The following is a 23,076-nucleotide window of genomic DNA, read 5'->3' on the forward strand; positions in this document are numbered from 1 at the left end:
GGGGTAAGGATTTTCTGATTAAGGCTGGGGTGGACTGGCAACCACTGGAATTTCTTGAGGAGTGACCACATTGACTCAATGTTTTAGTAGAAAAATGATCCAGGCAGCAGAGTGAAGTAGGGATTAAAGTGAGGAGAGGCAGTCTTCCATGTCAGATTGGTAGTGGCCAGGGATGGTCCTTTTTCCTTCCTTGAATTCTTAGTTTCCTCAAACAGGACACTGAAGCGATCTGATCTATGCAATATTTATGCTTTTTCATTCATCTGAGACAAAGAAGAAGAAATAGACTCGAATTTAAAGCCGGGGAGAATTTTACGCAGAATAAGTTTTTGATGATGGAGTGATAAGACACAGGAACGTACTCCCAAAGGAGGTGAGGAGCTTTAAGAGGTGATTAAAAAACAGACATCCGTGAGTCCTGGTTGATTTAGTTTTTCATCTACCTGGAGGCAGGTAAGTGGGAAGAGGGCAGGTGACCTCTTGAAGTGGCTTCCAGCTCTCAATTTCCATGATTCAGTGACAGTAGCAATAACCGCTTCACCAGAGGACACATTCTTGAGTGTAAAAGCCGATACCTTAGGTCATCAATTTCTCGGCTAGAGTCATTCATACCAGGAAATGACCCTCACCTTGATTTTTATTGGGTAATTGGAAACACTTTAAAAGAAGACTTAACTTTTTTGATGGCAAATGGGGCCGAAACGCCATAAAGTATAATTTACAGTCAAACCGTTCACTATCTGGTCAGTCCCAGATAATCCGATTCCCATTAGGAGCCAATGGAAAGCAGAGTTTTGAAATTGCTTTAAGCCATTCCTTCCTGCTTCCATGGCTCTCTCCTTATTTCCACCTAAATGGACATTTTCTTTTTTAATTGAAAATGTCTGAGCCTTTTTTAAGATATATGAATCATCGGGTCATAGCTCTAAACCCAGTAGCTTGGACGATCCCCCAAACGGCCTCCAGCTTTCAGGACACAGACAAGGGGAGATGGTGGATGAAATGGTGAAATAATGTAGCAGCCTTTCCTTTCGTCCTCCGTGGAAGGAAACAGCAACATAGGTTTGAAGAAAAAAACTGCAGCCTTCATGATGCTTGCAAATTAAGCACTGGTCTCTAAGCTATTAAACCAGAAAAGTGAGTTTAAAATTGAAATATGACTCTCTGGTCTTGCGTGGTCATTTCTACTAATTCTTATTGCTACCACTGGTTTGAAGGAGCTGATAAATTTCTGACACTATTCACATTTCAGACAGAAAGCTGCCCTAGGTCCTGAGATATCTGACTCGACAAACTGTAAAAAGGAATAAGCCAAATTCTCATTTGAAGATTGAATCCTTCTCTTCACAGAAATAGCCAAACACATCCTGGGAGGAAGTGTGGCCTAGTGTAATGGAAATAGCAAGGGATGGGAGACAGGAGACATGGGCTCTAATCCAGACTCTGCCATTTCCTTTCTGTGTGACCATAAGAAAGTTGCTTTAATATCCTGTGCCTCATCTGTAAAACGGGGATAAAATACCTCATAATAATAATAATAGTAATAATAATAATGGCATTTATTAAGCGCTTACTAGGTACAAAGCACTGTTCTAAGGGCTGGGGTAGATACAAGGTAATCAAGTTGTCCCACGGGGGGCTCACAGACTTAATCCCCATTTTCCAGATGAGGTAACTGAGGCACAGAGAAGTTAAGTGACATGCCCAAGGTCACACAGCTGACAAGTGGTGAAGCCTGGATTTGAACCCATGACCTCTGACTCCAAAGCCCGGGCTCTTTCCACTGAGCCACGCTGCTTATTGCTCCCCTCTTCGAGACGTCAAGCCTTGTTTGGGAAAGGGACAGTAGGATCTGATTATTTTGCATCTACCTCAGAGCCTCACACACAATAAGTACTTAATAATGATAATAATAATAATAATAATAATAATAGTAATGTTGGTATTTGTTGAGCTCTCAGTATGTGCTTGTATCTACCTCAGAGCCTCACACACAGTAAGTACTTGATAACAATAATAATGTTGGTATTTGTTAAGCACTTAGTATGTGCTTGTATCTACCTCAGAGCCTCACACACAGTAAGTGCTTGATAAGAATAGTAATGGTGGTATTTGTTAAGCACCTTAGTACGTGCCAAGAACTGTTCTAAGCACTCGGGTAAATACAAGGTAATCAGGTTGTCCCACGTAGGTCTCACAGTCTTCAACCCCATTTTACAGATGAGGTAACTGAGGTACAGAGAAGTTAAGTGACTTGCCCAAAGTCACACAGCTGACAAGTGGTGGAGCCAGGATTAGAGTCCACGACCCAAGCCCGTGCTCTTTCCATTAAGCCACATTGCTTCTCGAATAAATAAATCACATGATTATTAAAATTATTATTATGGTATAGTGTTCAGTGAATAAGGCTATTTAGATGGCAAAGAAACAATTTCTTAAATAGCCAGTTGGATCCGGTTACTATGGCCCTCACCATATATTACAAAGTAGCCAAGCTGACTATTTACCGGGTTGAACTCTTACTCTGTCTGATTCATACTGTCAGAGAATGAACAATTTCCACTAAAATCTCAAGCCTATCCTGCTTACTTCCCTCTCCGGAGCCAGCTACAAGTGCAGAATGCAATCTTCAGCTTCGTGCCTGCTGAAATTTCCCTTTCAGTCCTTGGAATTTTATGTTTTACATTAAGGAAAAAAAAGTGACAGTAATTCCTAATACTTTATCAAATAATGAAACTCCTTGAATACTTGTTTAACTAAAAGTTATCCAATCCATACTCCATTTGGTAGAAAAACAATTTTGGTCACCTGGAAAGAAGTTTGAATGATATTAGAATCACTAACTTATTGATTAAAAAACAAATGTGAAAACAGCATGGCCTAGTGGAAAGAGCACAGACCAGGTGTCAGGAGACCTGAATTCTCATCCAGGTTCCAGCACTTGTCTACTTACTGTACGATCTCGGGCAAGTTACTTAGTAATAATAATAATAATAATAATGGCATTTATTAAGTGCTTACTATGTGCAAAACACTGTTCTAACAGCTGGGGAGTTTACAAGGTGATCAGGTTGTCCCACGTGGGGCTCACAGTCTTAATCCCCATTTTAGATGAGGTAACTGAGGCACAGAGAAGTCAAGTGACTTGCCCAAAGTCACACAGCTGACAGTTGGCAGAGCCGGGATTTGAACCCATGACCTCTGACTCCAAAGCCCGTGCTCTTTCCACTGAGCGATGCTGCTTCACGCTGAGGCACTTAACCTCTCTGTGCCTCAGTTTCCTCTTCTGAAAAGTGGAAAATCAATACCTGTTCTCCCTTCCCACTTAGATTGTGACCCCTATTTGGTTCAGGGTCTGATCCAATGTGATTGTGCCTACACCAATGCTTTGCACAGGGTTTAACACACAGTGAGCATTCAACAATACCACCATTATTATAATTAGCATCACAGGTTCACTGTTCTCTCGTGGCATTTTAAGATGCAGCTTTAAGATCCCTTCATTTAACGAATGGATAGTGATTTTCTTTGGCTCTCTCATGTACATTCCATTTACAATTTTTCATAAGGGAACTCAGTACGTAGTGGATGGCTTCTAGAGGAATTTACAATGCATAGGTGAGGGAACATGCAGATAAGGAGAATGTTTTCTTATAAGCCCAAGCCCGTGCTCTTTCCACGGAGCCACGCTGCTTCTCTACAGAGATTCTCTCTAGTGCCAGTGATTGTCATTCAGGAAAAAGGGAGTTCATAGTACCTTGTTCTAATCATCATTTCCACTTGTCTGTCAGTGTTATCAACATGTAGTAACATCCAAAAACAGACAATAATAATTATGGTACTTGCTAAGTACTTACCGTGTGTCAAACACCTTTCCAAGCAGTATGGGGGTATAAAAGACAATCAGGTTGGTACAGTTCCTGTACCACATGGAACTTACAGTCTAGGTAGGAGAGAGTGGGACTTAATCCCCATTTTAAAGATAACATCCCTGGAGGCCCAGGTTTTTCACTAATGGGGTTCAATAACTGTAATCAGTCCCTGGAGGAGTCAAACAAAGGGGACCAGAGAGAAGAACAAAGACTGAATATATATACCCACAAAGATGAAGTCGACATTCCAGCGACACTGACCCTTAAGGGCAGACACAGAGAGACAAAAACAGAGAAAACGGAGACAAACACAAACAGGGCAATCTGAAAATGACAGAGACTGAGACTGGAGAATACAAATACTAGCAGAACATGGTTTCTCTAAAACCACCACCATTTCATATGTTTCCACTCACTTTTCATTATTGACCTATTGTTTTCAAAGGAGTACTTCCAAACTATTATTATTCATCCACCAGAAAATTTTCCTCGATAATAATTATCGCTCTGGGGCTGTCAACCCCCTGAAAAACTGGATCTCCCTAACAACTTCTGATCGTTCCCTTATTAAAAACGTCTCGGAGATCATCAATAGGCAAACAAGGAAAGATCAATCCCTACATATCTTTACTATAATAGCATTTATTAAATGTTGACTAGGTTCTAAGCACTGAGGTAAGTACAAAATGATTTTATAGAACACAAATCCTGGTGTACATGGTTCCTGAGGCCCAAAGATAGGCGAAGGGGGAATCATCCCCATTCTACAGATGAGAAAACTGAAGCTCAGAAAGGATGTGAGTCATGCAGAGCTTTAGAGCAGGGCAGGGCAGAGCTGTGTTTTTCCAAGAGGGCATTCGCTGCCAATGTTTCCAAAAGCTCTCAGGTCGCCAGACTCAATACTTCATAAGCACAGAACTGTAATTCTGTTTCATTCAAATCCCAGACCTAGTTGACTGGTTTATTATTATTAATAATAATAATAATAATAATAATAATAATAATAATGATGGTACTTGTTAAGCACTTACTGTGTGCCAAGCCCTGTTCTGAGTGCTGGAGTAGATACAAGGTTAGATGAGGTAACTGAGGCACAGAGAAGTTAAGTGACTTGCCCAAAGGCACACAGCTGACAGCTGGTAGAGCCGGGATTCGAACCCATGACCTCGGACTCCCAAGCCCAGGCTCTTTCCACTGAGCCACGCTGCTTCTCTACAGTGATTCTCTCTATTGCCAGTGATTGTCATTCAGGAAAAAGGGAGTTCATAGTACCTTGTTCTAATCATCATTTCAACTAATCTATTAGTGCTATCAACATGTAGTAACATCCAAAAGGGGAAAAAAAGTATTTTCCCTGACACTTAAGCTAATTGTATTCTTGCTGAGGTTTGGTTCAGTGCATTCTATAAAATATGCCTCATTATCTAGCTTTGGGAAGCGAGAAATTATGCAGATATGATGAACTCTCTTTTAAATAAAAATTAACTTTTTAGGAGTGTGCGTGTGTGGCCTAAACTAAGATAAACCAGCTCCGGTGAAATGCATTAAGAAGATTAAGCAGGGAAATCTAAGTCTTCTGAGGGTATTTAAAACAAAAGACAATTATTTTACTAGGAAGCATTCAGAGTCAAGTTGTTCGGTTTAATGACTAATTCATATCACAGTTTAGGTTTGAATAAGTAGGATGGACCAATGGCAATGTTAGCTTGGCTACTTGTGAAAAGAAACTAAATAGAAATTCACAGTGTCTTTTTCCCTATAGAGCAATATAATAGTAGGATACTATTTATAGTATTCACCGTGCATCCTTTGGGTGCAACATGGCCTAGTATTCACTGAGTACAAGCCTGGAAGTTAGAAGGGCCTGGGTTCTAATCCTGGCTCTGCCATTTGTCTATGTGACCTTGGGCAAGTCACGTCACTTCTCTGGGACTCAGTTACCTCATCTGCAAAATGGGGATTAAGACCGGGAGCCCCATGTGGGACATGGACTGTGTCCAACCTTTCATTCATTCAGTCATTTTTATTGAGCACTTACTGTGTGCAGAGCACTGTACCAAGCGCTTGGGAAGTACAAGTTGGCAACAAATAGAGACGGTCCCTACCCAACAACGGGCTCACAGTCGAGAAGGGGGATGACCTTTTATCTACCCTAGTGCTTAGAACAGTTCCAGGCACACAATAAGTGCTTAACAAATACCGTAAAAATAAAAAAAAAAAGGGAAAGAGGTTATTGTAAGTATCTGGGAAGTCCGAAACAAGCAATAATTACTAACAATATTAAGCGGGAATTAGAACCCATGCCCTATAACTCCCAGGACCATGTTGTGGGGTTTGGAAGGGGGATAAATAAAGGGAGTAAGTCAGGTTGATGCAGAAGGGAGAGGGAGAAGAGGGAAAGACTCTGGAGGAGATGTGACTTCAATAGTACACCTTCCAAATCTTTTGTACATCAATGATCTCATTTTATCTTCAAAGCATCCCTGTGTGATAGGGAAAGTCTTTCACCTCTATTGCTTCATATCAAACATTTATTACAGTGCTCTGTAAATATAGATACTCAATAAATACTACAATCAACTGATCTGTGTTACCTGTCAGGAGTCAAAGATTTACTTACAAACTCAATTGGTCCCTCATTCACCAAAGAAAGAATGTATTGACCATGGAAATACACCTGAAATTTCTTACTCATTGAAACTTTTTAGAAATGATATTGTGAGTTATAACATAAGTATCCTCCTTTAGATTCAGACAAAACTCTAGATGCTTCTCACATACACACCCTGATTTGGCACACATTGAGATCAAAGCGAGTGCCAGACGGAGTCAGAGTCACACTGATGCAAGCGTAGCCATGGGTTATTGCAGAAAATGACCTCTTTTCCTTGGAAACCGAGGGCCCCAACTCTGTCTAATTATCTCAGATCCCTGATGCTACAAAGGGAAGGCAGAGTATCCAAGTAGGAAGAGCACAGGAGTCGTCAAACCCAAATTCAAGTCCTAACTCAGTCAGTCAGTCAGTTGTATTTATTGAGAGTTTACTGTGTGCGGAGCACTGTACTGAGCGCTTAGGAGAGTACAATATAACACTACAAAAGACACATTCCCTGGCCACAGCAAGCTCACTGGCCTATTGGTGACCTTATGTAAGTCCCTTAACCTCTCTGTGCCCCAGTTTCCTCTGAGCCCTTAATAAATGTCATAATTAAGTACCATTTTTTTCAAGCCTCTGTCTGTTTTCCTTGAAAAGCCTTATTAAAAACACATTCCCTCCGAGCCCTTCCCAGACTAAGCCCTCATTTCCTCTTCTCCCGCTCCTTTCTGCATCACCCTTGCACTTGGATTGCATCCTTCATTCACCCCTTCCTCAACCCCTCGGCTCTTAATGTCCACATCCATAATTTATCTCTTCATATTAGTGTCTGTATCCCCCCAAACCATAAGCGTGTTCATTTATTGATTCAAGCATACTTACTGAGCCCTTACTTTGTGCACTGTACTAACTGGGGAGAGTTCACTGTCACAGTAAGATTTTTTTTTATGAGTAGGGAACATGTCCACCAACTCTTTTCTACTGTACTCTCCCCAGGGCTTACTACAGTGCTCTGCACATAACAAGTGCTCAAGAAATATGATTGGTTGATAAAAAAAACTTCCGTTTTTAGAGCTTGACCCACTTACCATGTGTCTCCTGTCCCTTTAGAAGTCTTCCTTTAATGACAGAGAGAGAACTGGATTGGAATATCGATGACATTTTACATGGCAAGACAGGAAACCGGAAGATTAGTAAACCGTTTACGTCGTGACTGGGACAGGCTGGTTTGGGCAACCCATTTTCAAAACTCCCATTCTTCCTAATTTCAGACTACCCAAGGAAACAAATAGGATTAGATACTGAGCTTTTAAACGGAGTCTAGATGAGAAATTGAACCTCACAGACCTATCGAGTCTGAAACTCTGTCCGGTCAGCTCTGTTGAGCATTTTGCGGCTGAGGCTGATTTTCTGTGACCTTTGCCAAACTGGAAAGGACAAAAGCATAAGAAATTAGAAGACTCATTCTGAAAGGAAAGAGCGTGACTATTCAAAGCAGGAGGCTCCAACAGTATTAGCCGGGGCATCATTAAAGAGGAAGCACTCTGGAAGACAAATGCGGTCATTCACATTCACTCCGCTGGAAGCATGATTGTCAGCCCTTAACCCTTGCTTCCTAATGAGGATTCTCTTACCTTTGAAAATAATCTTCAGCCGATAAACGCATCCAAAGATAATAACATTTCAAACATAATAGAAGACCTTTCCTGGGATCCTGGAGGTTTTAATTGAGACCTTCTGCCATTAAATTCATATTACTGTGCAATGGGGCTTAGCAAACTACCTAGAAGAAAATGAGTTATCCTACTCTGTGGAATCTTGCCTTTGATGTATCTTATCAATATTAACATAATGACATCTTGGAGCTAGGCATTCAGTTAGCTTGAAACCCAACAGCAAAATATCCTAAAAGTCTTAAGCTGGGAGCATATTCACTCGTCCTTCCAGGAAACCACCATTGTCATTTTTATTTCAAGAGTTTCCTATCAGCAAGAGGTAGTTGATGAAGTCGAAAACGGATTTGCAAGGTAATCGTGAGCAGAAACAAAATGCGTGAAAGCCTTTATGATTTCAATTAATCCGCATATTTATTCTTCTTGGACATCTCATCCAAGTTGAGAATTGAGAATTGTATGCTGCGACACGCTTTGCTGTAGTCACCTCTTCAGAAGGATTCTGACTTGAAGCTTGCCTCCAATGTTTAAGCAATCGATAGTATTTATTGAGCACCTACAGTGTGTCAATAGTGTACTAAACTCTTAGAAAAATACAATTGTGCTATCAGGTAGTCCTTGCCTTCAATGCCCCGGCCTAGTGGAAAGAGCATGGACCTTAGAGTAAGAGGTCCTGGCTAATTCCAGCCCGTCCACCTGCCTGCTGAGTGATGTAGAATATTACTTCACTTCTCTTTGCTTCAGTTTTCTCATCTGTAAAACAGAGATTCTAGACTGTCAGCTAGTTGTGGGCAGGGCTTGTGTCTACTACATAATCATATTGTACTTTACCAGGCACTTAGTACAGTGCTCTGCACATAGTAAGTGCTCAATAAATATGACTGATTGACTGGAATGGATATAGAATAATCAGCGGGGGCGTAGTCCCTATCCCAAGTGTGGTTCATAGTCCAAGAAGTAGGGAGAAGAGGTATTAAATTCCCATTTTACAGATGAGGAGACTGGGACACAGAGAAGTCAAATGACTTGCCCAAGAACATATGCGGACAAGTGGTGGAGGTGAGGCTAGCCCCTAAGTCCTCTGATTCCCAGGCCCGTGCTTCTTCTAATAGGCCATAATGTGTTAATTGATGTTTGCTTCTAAATGGGAAACAAAATGGAGTGGCTTTGAAATCCTCCGATAAGCCTTCGCTCCTTTGTCCTAATTTCAAGGAGCACCATCTTTTTGTGAAAGAAACAGTTGTCCCCCAGGTCCAACCAAAGATCTTACTCCCCTATAAAAAATATCCTGGGGAGATGATATTATGTAAAATAATGGTAGCAATGGAAATTTATTCATTCATTCATTCAATCGTATTTATTGAGCGCTTACTTTGTGCAGAGCACTGTACTAAGCACTTCGGAAGTACAAGTTGGCAACATATAGAGACGGCCCCTACCCAACAGCGGGCTCACAGTCTAGAAGGGGGAGACAGACAACAAAACAAAACATATTAACAAAATAAAATTAATAGAATAAATATGTACAAGTAAAATAAATAGAGTAATAAATATGTACAAACATATATACATATATACAAGTGCTGTAGGGAGGAGAATGAGGCCTTCCCCCTCCTCCAGGAGGCCTTCCCAGACTGAGCCCCTTCCTTCCTCTCCCCCTCGTCCCCCTCTCCATCCCCCCCCATCTTACCTCTTTCCCTTCCCCACAGCACCTGTATATATGTATATATGTTTGTACATATTTATTACTCTATTTATTTATTTTACTTGTACATATCTATTCTATTTATTTTATTTTGTTAATATGTTTGGTTTTGTACTCTGTCTCCCCCTTTTAGACTGTGAGCCCACTGTTGGGTAAGGACTGTCTCTATATGTTGCCAACTTGTACTTCCCAAGCGCTTAGTACAGTGCTCTGCACACAGTAAGTGCTCAATAAATATGATTCATTGATTGATTGATTGAGGTAAGGCGGGGGGGTGGGGAGGGGGGAGGGATAATAAATCCTAATCATAAATAAGTCCAAACTTAATCATTGACATGGTAAAAGTGCAGCTTGTGGTATCTATGAGCTTTTCTCCAATCTGGGCCAAAATTTAGCAACATAATACGAATACCCATAAGCAATTAAAGCAGCAAGTAGAAAGAACAGTGATTGAAGCATCAGTAGAAACGCAACCTATGAAACAAACAAAATGCCAGTGTTACGGAGCATCATAAGGCCTACGAAAGGTCTCTGGGTCTTTCCAGTCTTTAGATCATTATCACAAATGCAACCCCAGGTTGAGTCAACATGCAAATGAGTACACAGGTCCCTGCAGGACCTTCACTGTCCCTGCACCGACCTCTGTCTCAAACACTGGAGAATTAAAAATTAAAGCTGATGAGCTTAACGTTATTACTAAAGGGCCCTTGAGAAAGAAAATCAAGCCAGTAGCTGAGCGGGCCACCCCACATAGCTAAAATAATCTGTCTGTTTGATCGTGTGTGAAGCCGTGGTTCTGTAATTTACTCTCGGTAATGCATTTTCTCCCACTTAAAAGAAATTCAGATTTTGCTGACTAAATGAGATTAAGACCTCCTACTCAACCTTTACTCACAATGCCTAAGAAAAGGGACTAATTAGAAGCATGACTTCTACCTGCCCGACTCAGTGGAAAGAGCCGGGGTTTTGGATTCAGCGGTCATGGGTTCAAATCCAGGCTCCACCAATTGTCAGCTGTGTGACTTTGGGCAAGTCACTTAATAATAATAATAATAATTGGCATTTGTTAAGCGCTTACTATGTGCAAAGCACTGTTCTAAGCGCTGGGGAGGATACAGGGTGATCAGGTTGTCCCACGTGGGGCTCACAGTCTTAATCTCCATTCTACAGATGAGGTAACTGAGGCCCAGAGAAGTGAAGTGACTTGCCCAAGATCACACAGCAGACATGTGGCGGAGATCGGGATTCGAACCCATGACCTCTGACTCCAAAGCCCATGCTCTTTCCACTGAGCCACACTGCTTCTCTATTAGGTCTTTGTCAGAACCTCCTGGGATGAAATCTGTGCCTAATTTCTCTGTGCCTCAGTTACCTCATCTGTAAAATGGGGACTAAGACCGTGAGCCCCCCGTGGGACAACCTGATCACCTTGTAACCTCCCCAGTGCTTAGAAAGGTGCTTTGACCATAGTAAGCGCTTAATAAATGCCATTATTATTATTATTTCAATCTGAAGTGAAGGGAGTGAGGGGAGAGCTGGTGAAACTTCCTCTTCTATTGTCAGGATGAGAGGATTACAGAGGGTTTCATGACAGGGAGGCATATTTTTCACTATGGCACATTATTCAGGTGAAATCCTTCAAGGTGATATATCAGACTAGGTTCTTGAATGCCTTCAGGACAATCTGTTAGCTCCCTCCACATTCCAAGTCCCCTTGAAATCACACCTCCTCCAGGAGGTCTTTCCTGATTTATTTCTAATGTCCTCAGATTGTCCTCTGATTGATTCATTCAGTCATATTTATTAAGCATCTACGTTGCAGAGCAGTGTACTAAGTGCATGGGAAAGTAGAATGCAACAATAAACAGTGACATTTGCTGTCCACAAAGAGCTCATCCCCTATAGACTGTCTGCTCATTGTGGGCAGGGAATGTGTCTGTTTCTTATTGTACTGTATTGTTGTACTCTCCCAAGTGCATAATACAGTGGTTTGCACACAGTATACACTCAATAAATACAACTGAATTGAATGAATGAATCCACCCCATAAGACTGCCACTATAATAATAATAATAATAATGATGGCATTTGTTAAGTGCTTACTATGTGCAAAGCACTGTTCTAAGCACTGGGGGAAATACAATGTGATCAGGTTGTCCCACGTGGGGCTCAACAGCCAATCCCCATTTTACAGATGAGGGAACTGAGGCTCAGAGAAGTGAAGTGACTTGCCCAAGGTCACACAGCAGACATGTGGCGGAGCCGGGATTCGAACCCATGACCTCTGACTCCAAAGCCCGGGCTCTTTCCACTGAGCCACGCTGCTTCTCTAACTATCACAGCACTTCTTCCATAACTTACACACTCTCTTCCTCCTATCATAAATTATTCTAGTGTCTGTCTCTCCCACTAGGTTGAAAGCTCCTTGAGGGCAGGGATTATGTCTATTAATGCCTATTATGTTATCAGTACCCCGGCTGGGCCTTCTGCTTCTGCTATGAGAAGCAGCGTGGCTCAGTGGAAAGAGCCCGGGCTATGGAGTCAGAGGTCATGGGTTCAAATCCCGGCTCCACCAATTGTCAGCTGTGTGACTCTGGGCAAGTCACTTCACTTCTCTGGGCCTCAGTTACCTCAACTGTAAAATGGGGATTAAAACTGTGAGCCCCCCCGTGGGACAACCTGATCACCTTGCAACCTCCCCAGTGCTTAGAACAGTGCTTTGCACATTGCAAGCGCTTAATAAATGCCACTATTATTATTATTCTGCTTGCCAGATCAGGCAAACTTGCAATTCGCTATGAGAAACTGATTGTTCTGAGGGCATTCAAGAACCTAGTCTGATATATCAGACGAGAGAGAGAGAGAGAGAGAGAGAGAGAGAGGAGAGAGAGGGGAGAGAGAGAGAGAGAGAGAGAGAGAGAGAGAGAGAGAGAGAGAGAGAGAGAGAGAGAGAGAGAGAGAGAGAGAGGCGCGCAGCGTGGCTCAGTGGAAAGAGCCCAGGCTTCGGAGTCAGAGGTCATGGGTTCAAATCTTAGCTCTGCCAACTGTCAGCTGTGTGACTTTGGGCAAGTCACTTAACTTCTCTGGGCCTCAGTTACCTCAACTGTAAAATGGGGATTAAAACTGTGAGCTCCCCCGTGGGACAACCTGATCACCTTGTAACCTCCCCAGCACTTAGAACAGTGCTTTGCACATAGTAAGTGCTTACTAAATGCCATTATTATTATTATTGTATATCATCTTGAAGGATTTCGCCTGAATAATGTGCCATAGTGAAAAATATGCCACCCTGTCATGAAACCCTCTGTAATCCTCCCATCCTGAGGATAGAAGAGGAAGTTTCACCAGCTCTCCCCTCACTCACTTCACTTCCTCACCATACCATGCTTCAGGCAATGGGAAAGAAGAGATTGAGTCTTAATATATCCCCCATTACAAATACAGCACTATGACTACCTTTGGTAATCATCATGGAAATTACCCAGAAAAATTAAGGAGTCTACCACCTTTGTCTGCAAACACAAAGATCAGGTATCAGCAGTCAGAGGTGTTTTGATAATTCTCCTTTTCATATCTTAGTGTTTATTTATTTGTTTAATTTTTTTTACTGTAAGGGAAGATCTTTGGGTTCCAGTGAGCTGACCCTATCTCATTTCTTCATTCAATCATATTATAAAGTTCTTACTGTGTGCAGAACGCTGTACTGAGTGCTTGGGGAAAGTACAATGCAACAATAAAGAGTGACAATTCCTGCCCACAGTGAGCTCACTGTCTGGGGGAGAAGGGGGAAAGACATCACTACAAATAAACAGTCATAAATAAAATGACAGATATATAACTAAGTGCTGTGGGGCTGGGAGAGGGGAGAAGAGCAAAGGGAGCAAGTCAGTGGACGCAGAAGGGAACGGGAGATGAGGAAAAGTGGGGCTTAGTCTGGGAAGGCCTCTTGGAGGAGATGTGCCTTCATTTAAGCTTTGAAAGGGGGTAGAGTAATTTTTCTGGCAGATTTGAGGAGGAAGGGCATTCTAGGCTAGAGGTAGGACTTGAGCCAGGGGTCAGCATTAAGACGGGTGAGATTGAGATCTCTTTATACCTAGATGACCCTATGATGGGTTTGATACTGTTATCAAAAACTGGGTATAGATCCCGTTCTGAAAACTCTGGGTTATGGGACAGCCAAAGATAGATATGGGAAAGTATTATATCCTCCTTTTTTTTTTCAAAATGTAATAAACAAAAGTGAGGAATTGAAATCTATTATTTTTGCTAATTGAGCAGGTGGAGAGAAACCTATATAGAGGTAGAAGAAACCCGTAAGCCAATAACGTTGTACTTAAGCATGCCATTTAAGTGGATTCATTAATAACTACCTCTGGTTCATTCTTCTGATAAAACGTATTGAAGTGTAGGACATTTTGTCAAGGTGTCAGTCAGAAGGTTGGATTTTATCCTCATTCTCGTTCTAGATCCATAATTTAAAATCAGACAGACACTGAATGGGCCTTTTCATTTCATCTCTAGGGATGCGCATTGAAATCCTGATTTACTGTAAGTGAAAAGGGAAATGATTCTGGCCGTCCGATGGACGTCGGCTTGGACACATATGCAAAAATCACTGTCAGTTCAGCGTAATTGGCTTTGAAATATGATATAGATTCTGAATGTAACAATTTCCTGTCTTCTTGGCAAGTATGGAGAGCAAAAGCCTATTAACATTAAAACGTCAAATTGGAATGTGAGCTGGGAGAAATGAGAGTTAACCTTTGTGCCAACTTACCTGTAAGGAGGTCTTGGCCTGAAAAATAACACTATCACAAATGCAGTACTCTCCCACAGTACAAGTGGGTTTTTTTTCTTTTCTATATAAAGAAAACCGTCCCCATCCTTAAACACTCTCTTGTTCTAGTAAAGCTTCTAAATTACCTGCCTGACTAATGAGGCTTTGAAATCACTGTTTTAAAGGAACTATATAGCCATAATAACCTCATCTTCTGAACGTGCCAAAAGCTGTGGGCCAAAACTTAATTTCCTGCCCTTGTCCTGGTATTACTGTTTCTTCGCTTTGGGCAGGGAACACATTATGGAGATGAACATCTTGAGATTGGGAATTGGTCTTAAAGGGACAGGCCACTAACACTGAAACAAATGCCTCTACTGCGATAACCTAGATAGACAGGCTTGGAGAAGAGGCAAATCTGCACAGTGCCATTTTCATTTTTAAGAGTCAACACTTGGCTGATTTAAAGGGGAAATCGGGGAGTCATCCTTGTGATTTTTCTCCATTGTCTACCATAGATACCACCATAAGCATTGGTGTCTCCTTTAAAAATTAGCTTGTAAAACAATGGTTTTGTGGTAATGAATCTACCTAGATCCTTTGACTTATGCAAACATGTATATATCTGTAATTTTACCTATTTATATGGATGCGTATTTACTAGTTTTGATGTCTGTCTCCCCACCACCCCCTAGACTGCAGGCCCACTGTGGGCAGGGATTGTCTCTCTTTATTGCTGAATTGTACTTTCCGAGCTCTTAGTTCAGCGCTCTGCGCATACTAAGTGCTCAATAAATGATTGATTGAATGAATGAATAGTGAAAAGAGTCAGTGAAAAGGCTTGAGAGTCAGAGGACTGGAATTCTAATCCCAGCTCCATGACTTGTCTGTTGTGTGATCTTGGATAAGTCACTTCATTTCCTCCATGACTCAATTACCCCATCTGTAAAATGGGGATGAAGACTGTGAGCCCCATGTGGGACAGGGACTGTGTCCAATCTGATTATCTGCATCTACCCCAGTGATTAGTTCAGTGCCCGGCACATAGTAAGTGCTTAGCAAATGTAGTAAAATAGAGGCAAGATAATAAGGGTGGACACGGTCTCTATCCCACATGGGACTCCCAGCTCTAAGTAGGAAGGAGAACCTGTACTAAATTTCCATTATACAGATGAGGAAACTGAGTCACAGAAAAATGAAGTCACTTGTCCACGGTCTTACAGGAGGAGAGTGGCAGAAGCTACATTAGAACCCAGGTCCAGTAACTCCCAGTTCTATGCTCTTTCCACTAGACCATCTGCTTTTCAAGAAATGAGAAAGAAACTCCTACCGCTTTGCTTAAAGTCAGACTCACTGCTTTATGTGCATTGCTCGCTTGATGTCATTCTTCCTGATATATACATTTTCAGGAAGACATAATGTTATACAATTGATTGGCAGCATGTTTTAAGTGGCACTACATAATTTAGCTTTTTAGTGTCAATGTTATGGGATTAAGATGATCAAGCTGATTGGGGCAACAGGGAAGTTTCTCCTGACAATTTGTGTTTGTTAAAAAAAAAAAGATGGCATTTGTTAAGCGCTTACTATGTGCCAAGCACTGTTCTAAGCGCTGGGGGGGATACAAGGTGATCAGGTTGTCCCACGTGGGGCTCATAGTCTTAATCCCATTTTACAGATGAGGTCACTGAGGCCCAGAGAGGTTACGTGACTTGCCCAAAGTCACACACTTGACAAGTGGCAGAGCCAGAATTAGAACCCATGACCTCTGACTCCCAAGCCCTGGTTCTTTCCACTGAGCCACGCTGCTTCTCTAAGATGTTAAGAAATCATTCCTTTCAAATCTCAATCTCACAAATTATGGAAATCTCAAATCTCAATCTCACGAATTATGGAAAACTCAAATCTCAACCTCACGTATGATGGAAATTCCATAAGAACAGGAAGAATGTTCAGTTATCACAAGGTGGCAGTATTGTAATAATAATAATAATCACAACCCTGTAGTTATTGGAATTCTAGAAAATGGAAGAATTTAAAATAAAAGTACAAAGCAGGGAGGGAGGCTCAAAAATCAATAAATAGCAGAAGTACTTAAAACATCCACTACAAGAGCCATCTTAAAAATAAAGTTGAGTCACTGAGCTGCAAAGTACATACCTTGCGTATCATGTGAAATTCCAACGACTCTGTTGTTGACTTTTGGGCACAGCTAAAATGAGAGGGTATGCTTTCAAAATTCATAGAAAATATTTCCCCAACCTGCCCATATTTGGAGCTTGATATGAAAAGTGTATAGCCTGAACAAATTCAAGGGCTTGCTAGTTTTCAAGCAAACCCTCCCTGCTGAATTAGAAACCGTCATGTGTAAATATTCACAGTTGTCTTGAAAGAGGGCTATTTTTCTTTTGCTTTTCCAGCTGTGTTTTATATTCCCCTGGAACTATAGAAATGCAAATGAGTACCCATTTAGGAAATTTTAAAGATCTCGTTTTTAAATTTACTAAATGGAACTTAGTAGCCCGAGTTAATGCACCTCTAAAAAGTGAATAATTCATTTCCTTCTCACCAATTCAATCAGACCTGTGACCTTTATGTTTTCATGAACATTATTATTAATGGTCTCTCTCCAGAATTATGAAAAATGTACACATTCTAGTTAACATTATGGCCCTATCACATATTCTAACCTCTCTCTCTCTCTCTCTCTCTCTCTCTCTCTCACACACACACACACACACACAAACACACACACACACACACACACAATGCACACTTTGTGCATTTTCTCAAGGCTCTACTGTTTCCCTCCAACATAGCCATTTCCATGCCTTCTTCACATTTCACATCCCGCAACTTCTTGACTTTTCTTAGTTGGAGACGTTACATTAGAAGATGACTGAGGACTCAGTGGTAAATAGAGCATTTCAAGGTCCTTGGGGAACTGCCCAGGGTCTCATTTCAAAAAGATTCTATTAAAGGAAATGAATGATAAAAAGAATAAAAATATTAATAAACAGCATTCATTAAATTCCCATTGGGTACACCATCCTAGACACTTGTGAAAGTTCAACAACATCCCATAACATGTTCTTTTCCTACAAGGAGTTTGCACAGTAACCGACCTTGCAAAGGACAAAATCATTATCCAAGTAGTAGGGAACCCCTCGTTCCACCGTTCTTTGGAGGTGACAAAGTCGGAGAGAAGAGAAAGAGGTCCAGTTGACCAGAGGTCCATCAATTCGTTGCTTTGAATAATGAAAGAAGAAGAGAAAGAGGTCCAGTTGACCAGAGGTCCATCAATTCATTGCCTTGAACAATGAATGAAGAAGAGAAAGAGGTCCAGTTGACCAGAGGTCCATCAATTCGTTGCTTTGAACAATGAAAGGATTCAATTAATCTATGGTATTTATTTAACACTCACTGTGTGCAGAGCACTGTGTATTAGGAGAGTATAATACTACATTCTCTGCCTATAAGGAGCTAATAATATAACAGTCACCTTCCCTGCCCAAAACACACTTACAGTCTTGAAGAGTAGACACTAACTCTGTGCAGAGCACTGTATTCAACATCTGAGTAGTGCATTGGAGTTATTGGACTTCCATCCAGCTTAACTTCCATCCAGCTTGTCTAATTCTGTTTGTTCCCCTGTGGTTCACCTAAGAGGATCACTAATATTATTATGAATATTAATCCTTGTTATTAGTAACACGGATGATATTAATAATAATTAAGTCCTGGGGTAGATGCAAGGAAATCAGGTCTGACCCGGTCACTGTCCTACAGGCAAATGGGGAAGCTGAACAGGTTTTTAATCCACATTTTACAGATGAGAAAACTGAGGCCCAGATAAATTATGTGACTCACCTAAGGTCACACAGCGGGCCAGTAGCAGAGGTGGGGTTAGAGCCCTGGTCCTTCTGCTCCTGTCCCGTGCTCTATCCATTAGGCAACACTGCTTCTAGCCTCTGGAAATGGCTCTACTCCTCCTACCTCCTGGTGACACATTGTCCCTCATCTTCGGCTTTTCAATTCAGCTACAGGAGATTCCACTTCTCGGCTTTCCTGCAACCGTAAAGAAAACCAATTTCCCTCCTATGCTCATTCCTACAACAGGTTGCCTTAAGGAGTAGGTTGAAATCCTCTTGCAATAGTCAAAAGTGTTTGCTTGAAGAAAGAATTCATAAATTAAAATGGCTTATTCTGCCTTCCTAAAATTCTCCTCCTTCGAGGTCATTCTTCACAAACGGCTTGGGTATCTGGATGGTTTCCATTCTCTTCACTTGGCCTGTTATTTATTCCAGGGTCTCTCTTCCCCCCCAGATTAGCTTCATTGTACTCTCCCAAGCACTTAGCACAGCGTTCTGCACAGAGTATCTGTGGGATCTCTGGCCATCCAGGGATGCCGGGTTGTGAGCATCGTTCAGTGTTCCTGAGCTGACAATGGTCAATTTGAAGACAGAGTGAAGCATAATTTGAAAGAATATGAGAGAGCAGCATACAGTTGGGAGACCACTGCAGCTGAGAGAACTGCCACAAAAGCAGCAATCAGTTTAAGGGTTGCTCTCCTTGAGCCCAGGCTTTATGAAGCTGGAGGGAGTACGAAGTAGGTTTGAAAACAGAGATAGTCCCTGTATGGGGGAAACATATCCATTAATTCAGTAAGAATCTACCCTTAAGTGTGCAAACAATGCAGGACAGTGTGTTAGTCATATGCATTACACAAACGGATAGAATCTCACCATCTTCAAAATGAAAGATTTCTGTATATTCACATATCTATAGATGCCACTCATAATAATGATGGTATTTGTTAAGTGCTTACTATGTGCAAAGCACTGTCCTAAGCACTGGGGGGATACAAGGTGATCAGGTTGTCCCACGTGGGGCTCACAATCTTAATCCCCATTTTACAGATGAGGGAACTGAGAAACAGAGAAGTGAAGTGACTTGCCCAAAGTCACCCAGCTGACAGTTGGCGGAGCGGGAATTTGAACCCATGACCTCTGACTCCAAAGCCCTGGCTCTTTCCACTGTGATCTCAACTGCCTTCCAGGGTGAAGTACTGTAACTTAATTGATCGCTTTAACAAAGTCATTAAAATTGGCTGGCACTGGCTTTCAATTTGTATTTTAGTCTGCTCTATGCATGAAAGATTTCCAAGCTAAATGCTTTGCGATTGACTTTCAATGGGCTCTATGCAAATGATGAATGAAGTGAAGTGCTGGGGAGCAAAAATCTGGGCCAGCAATTAGTTTCTTCCCTTCCCTCCTCTGCAAGGTGTTAATGATTGGGATCTTGAAGCAGGGGGGTGTTGAAGATGAGAACCTGTGTCAGACTCCACACTTTTCTTCTAGCTGCAAGCCTATCTCTCACCCCTGGTCCCATGTCAATCTCTACAGACAGGCAGTTACTAACGTATTCCCTACCTGGATCCCCAGAGCTAGCAATATGAAGGTGGAAGATGAAAAATCTCTCCAGAATAGAGATCGCATTGTACCCGGAAATCCTTGCCTCTTGAAGACATTGCTCTGTTCCTTCATTTAGGGCCCGGGTTAGCAATTAAGTGCTGATGAGGACAGACAGCCAGTTACTTTGAAGCCATGATAAGGAATGACAAATCTGATGCTAACTCATAATATTGTGAAACAACTGTACAGATGAATAAGTATGATATGAACTATTAGTCATAGCTGTCGTTCCCTGGGAGTCTTAACATGTTGTATAAAAAGGACATTTACATTTCACTCCGTTGATTAACCGGAACAGCATTCAATTATGCTTAAATATTTTACCTGGAAGACTGAGTCATTAGAATATAGAGAATGCAGAGTACACATTACCTGTGACATTCATCTAATCTCCTTGAGACTTTCTCCCAACAAAATTTCCAATATTCGTTTTATGCACTGTTTAAACTAAATGTATTTCAACAGTGCTGCAGCTGAGCCAGTTATCACAAGAAGAAACAAAAAAATCACTTGAAATACCCCATTATTATTTTTTTCTATGATACTACTGTGAATGCAGCTCCATTCTTTTATATTTCATTGTTAACAGACAAGGATGGTTCCTCTCCACTATTGGGTTTGTCCCACCCACATCCAGTCTGCTTCTTTTCTTCTTTCATTCTTTCATTCATTCAATCTTATTTATTGAGCACTTACTGTGTGCATAGCACTGTACTAAGCGCTTGGGAAGTACAAGTTGGCAACGTATAGAGATGGTCCCTACCCAACAACGGGCTCACAGTCTAGAAGGGGGAGACAGACAACAAAACAAAACATGTGGACAGGTGTCAAGTCATCAGAATAAATAGAAATAAAGCTAGATGCACAACATTAACAAAATAAATAGAATAGCAAATATGTACAAGTAAAATAAATAGAGCAATAAATCTGTACAAACATATATAGAGGTGCTGTGGAGAGGGGAAGGAGGTAGGATGGGGGGATGGAGAGGAGGAGCTCTGCTCCTGTAAATTCTGGTGTTCAGGATGCCTCTGTTTTAGAGAAGAACTCCATCCTAAATTTTTCCTGCTATGATTGACTGTTATGGTGATCTCTCAACTCTGTACTGGGTAGTGTGTGTGTGCTTCTGTTAAGCACTTAGTACGGTGTGCTGTATAATAATAATAATAATAATAATAATAATAATAACATTTATTAAGCACTTACTATGTGCAAAGCACTGTTCTAAGCGCTGGGGAGGTTACAAGGCAATCAGGTTGTCCCACAGGGGACTCACAGTCTTCATCCCCATATTACAGATGAGGAAACTGAGGTCCAGAGAAGTTCAGTGACTTGCCCAAAGTCCCATGCTGGGATACTGAGGGTGCAGTGAAAATCAAGTCCTTGATGAGTACAAACCCAAGTGTATAGGCTCTTGTGTACTCTCACTTTTTTGTTTTTGTTGTTGGCATTTATTAAGTGCTTACTATGTGCAAAGCACTGTTCTAAGCGTTGGGGAGGTTCCAAGGTGATCAGGTTGTCCCATAGGGGGCTCACAGTCTTAATCCCCATTTTACAGATGAGGTAACTGAGGCACAGAGAAGTTAAGTGACTTGCCCAAAGTCACACTTCATCAGGAGGCCTTGTTCCTGGACTGCCCTTTATTGGCCATTGTGCTATGATCACTCAAACAAGCGGGTCATTAGCATTACAGAAGGAACCAACTGTAGCCGGGAAAGTATTGCAAAAATAGTGCTAACAAACAGCTGAGATGATGGTGGAGTGGAGAGGAGGTAAGGAAAAACTAAGTGAGAAACCAGATGGCTTGAAATGACAGCGAAGAAACCAGGGTTACTCAACAGGGTACAAAGATATACAGAATAAACTATATGGTTCCCCAAAATGGTGGTTGGAAAACCACTGGCCTGGCAAATCTGTTCCTAACAATTGACATTTTTAGTCTGGAAAAAGAGCCAGGACTAGCCTGTCTGGGTAGCAGCCCACGCTTTCATTCATTCAAATGTATTTATTCATTCAATGGTATTTATTAAGCGCTTACTGTGTGTAGAGCACTGTACTAAGCACTTGGGAAAGTACCTTAAAGCATTAAAGGGGGGCAATTCCCTGCTCACAAGGAGCTCAGCCTAGAGCTCACAGCCTGTCCTTAAGAATCAAGGCTGTGCTTGTGAGGTATCCTGAGTTTCCTTCACCCCATATTCCTATCACTGATAGGGCTTTTTGTCATTTAGGCGAGAGTTGGGTTCATTCATTCATTCAATCATATTTATTATTATTAATAATAATAATAATAATAATGGCATTTATTAAGCGCTTACTGTGTGCAAAGCACTGTTCTAAGCGCTGGGGAGTTTACAAGGTGATCAGTTTGTCCCACGGGGGGCTCACAGTCTTCATCCCCATTTTACAGATGAGGGAACAGAGGCCCAGAGAAGTGAAGTGACTTGCCCAAAGTCACACAGCTGACAATTGGTGGAGTCGGGATTTGAACCCACGACCTCTGACTCCAAAGCCCATGCTCTTTCCACTGAGCCATGCTGCTTCTCTACTGAGCACTTTCTGTGTGTAGAGCACTGTACTAAGCACATAGCACTGGACTCGGGTTGGTAAATGGATTTCTGAACTCTGTGTGGATGCAGTGTGAACCTGGCAGTAGTCGTAATAAAAAATGTGCTTTTTCATTAGGCACTTACTAGGTGTCAAGCTTGGGACTAAGGTTTGGGTAGATACAATAGTAATTAATAATAACAGTAATAATAATGATAACTGTGGTTTTAGTTAGGCTCTTTCTGTGTGCTCAGCACCGAATTAAGCACTGGCGTGGATACAAGCGAACTGGGGCTCCCGGTCTCAATCTCCATTTTACAGATGAGGCAACTGAGGCACAGAGAAGTGAAGTGACTTGTCCAAGATCACGCAGCAGGCAAGTGGCCTGTGGTCTATCCACAAATGCCATCATTATTATTATTATTACGCCATGCT

The sequence above is a fragment of the Tachyglossus aculeatus genome, chromosome 17, assembly GCF_015852505.1.
Source record: "Tachyglossus aculeatus isolate mTacAcu1 chromosome 17, mTacAcu1.pri, whole genome shotgun sequence".
NCBI lineage: Eukaryota > Metazoa > Chordata > Mammalia > Monotremata > Tachyglossidae > Tachyglossus > Tachyglossus aculeatus.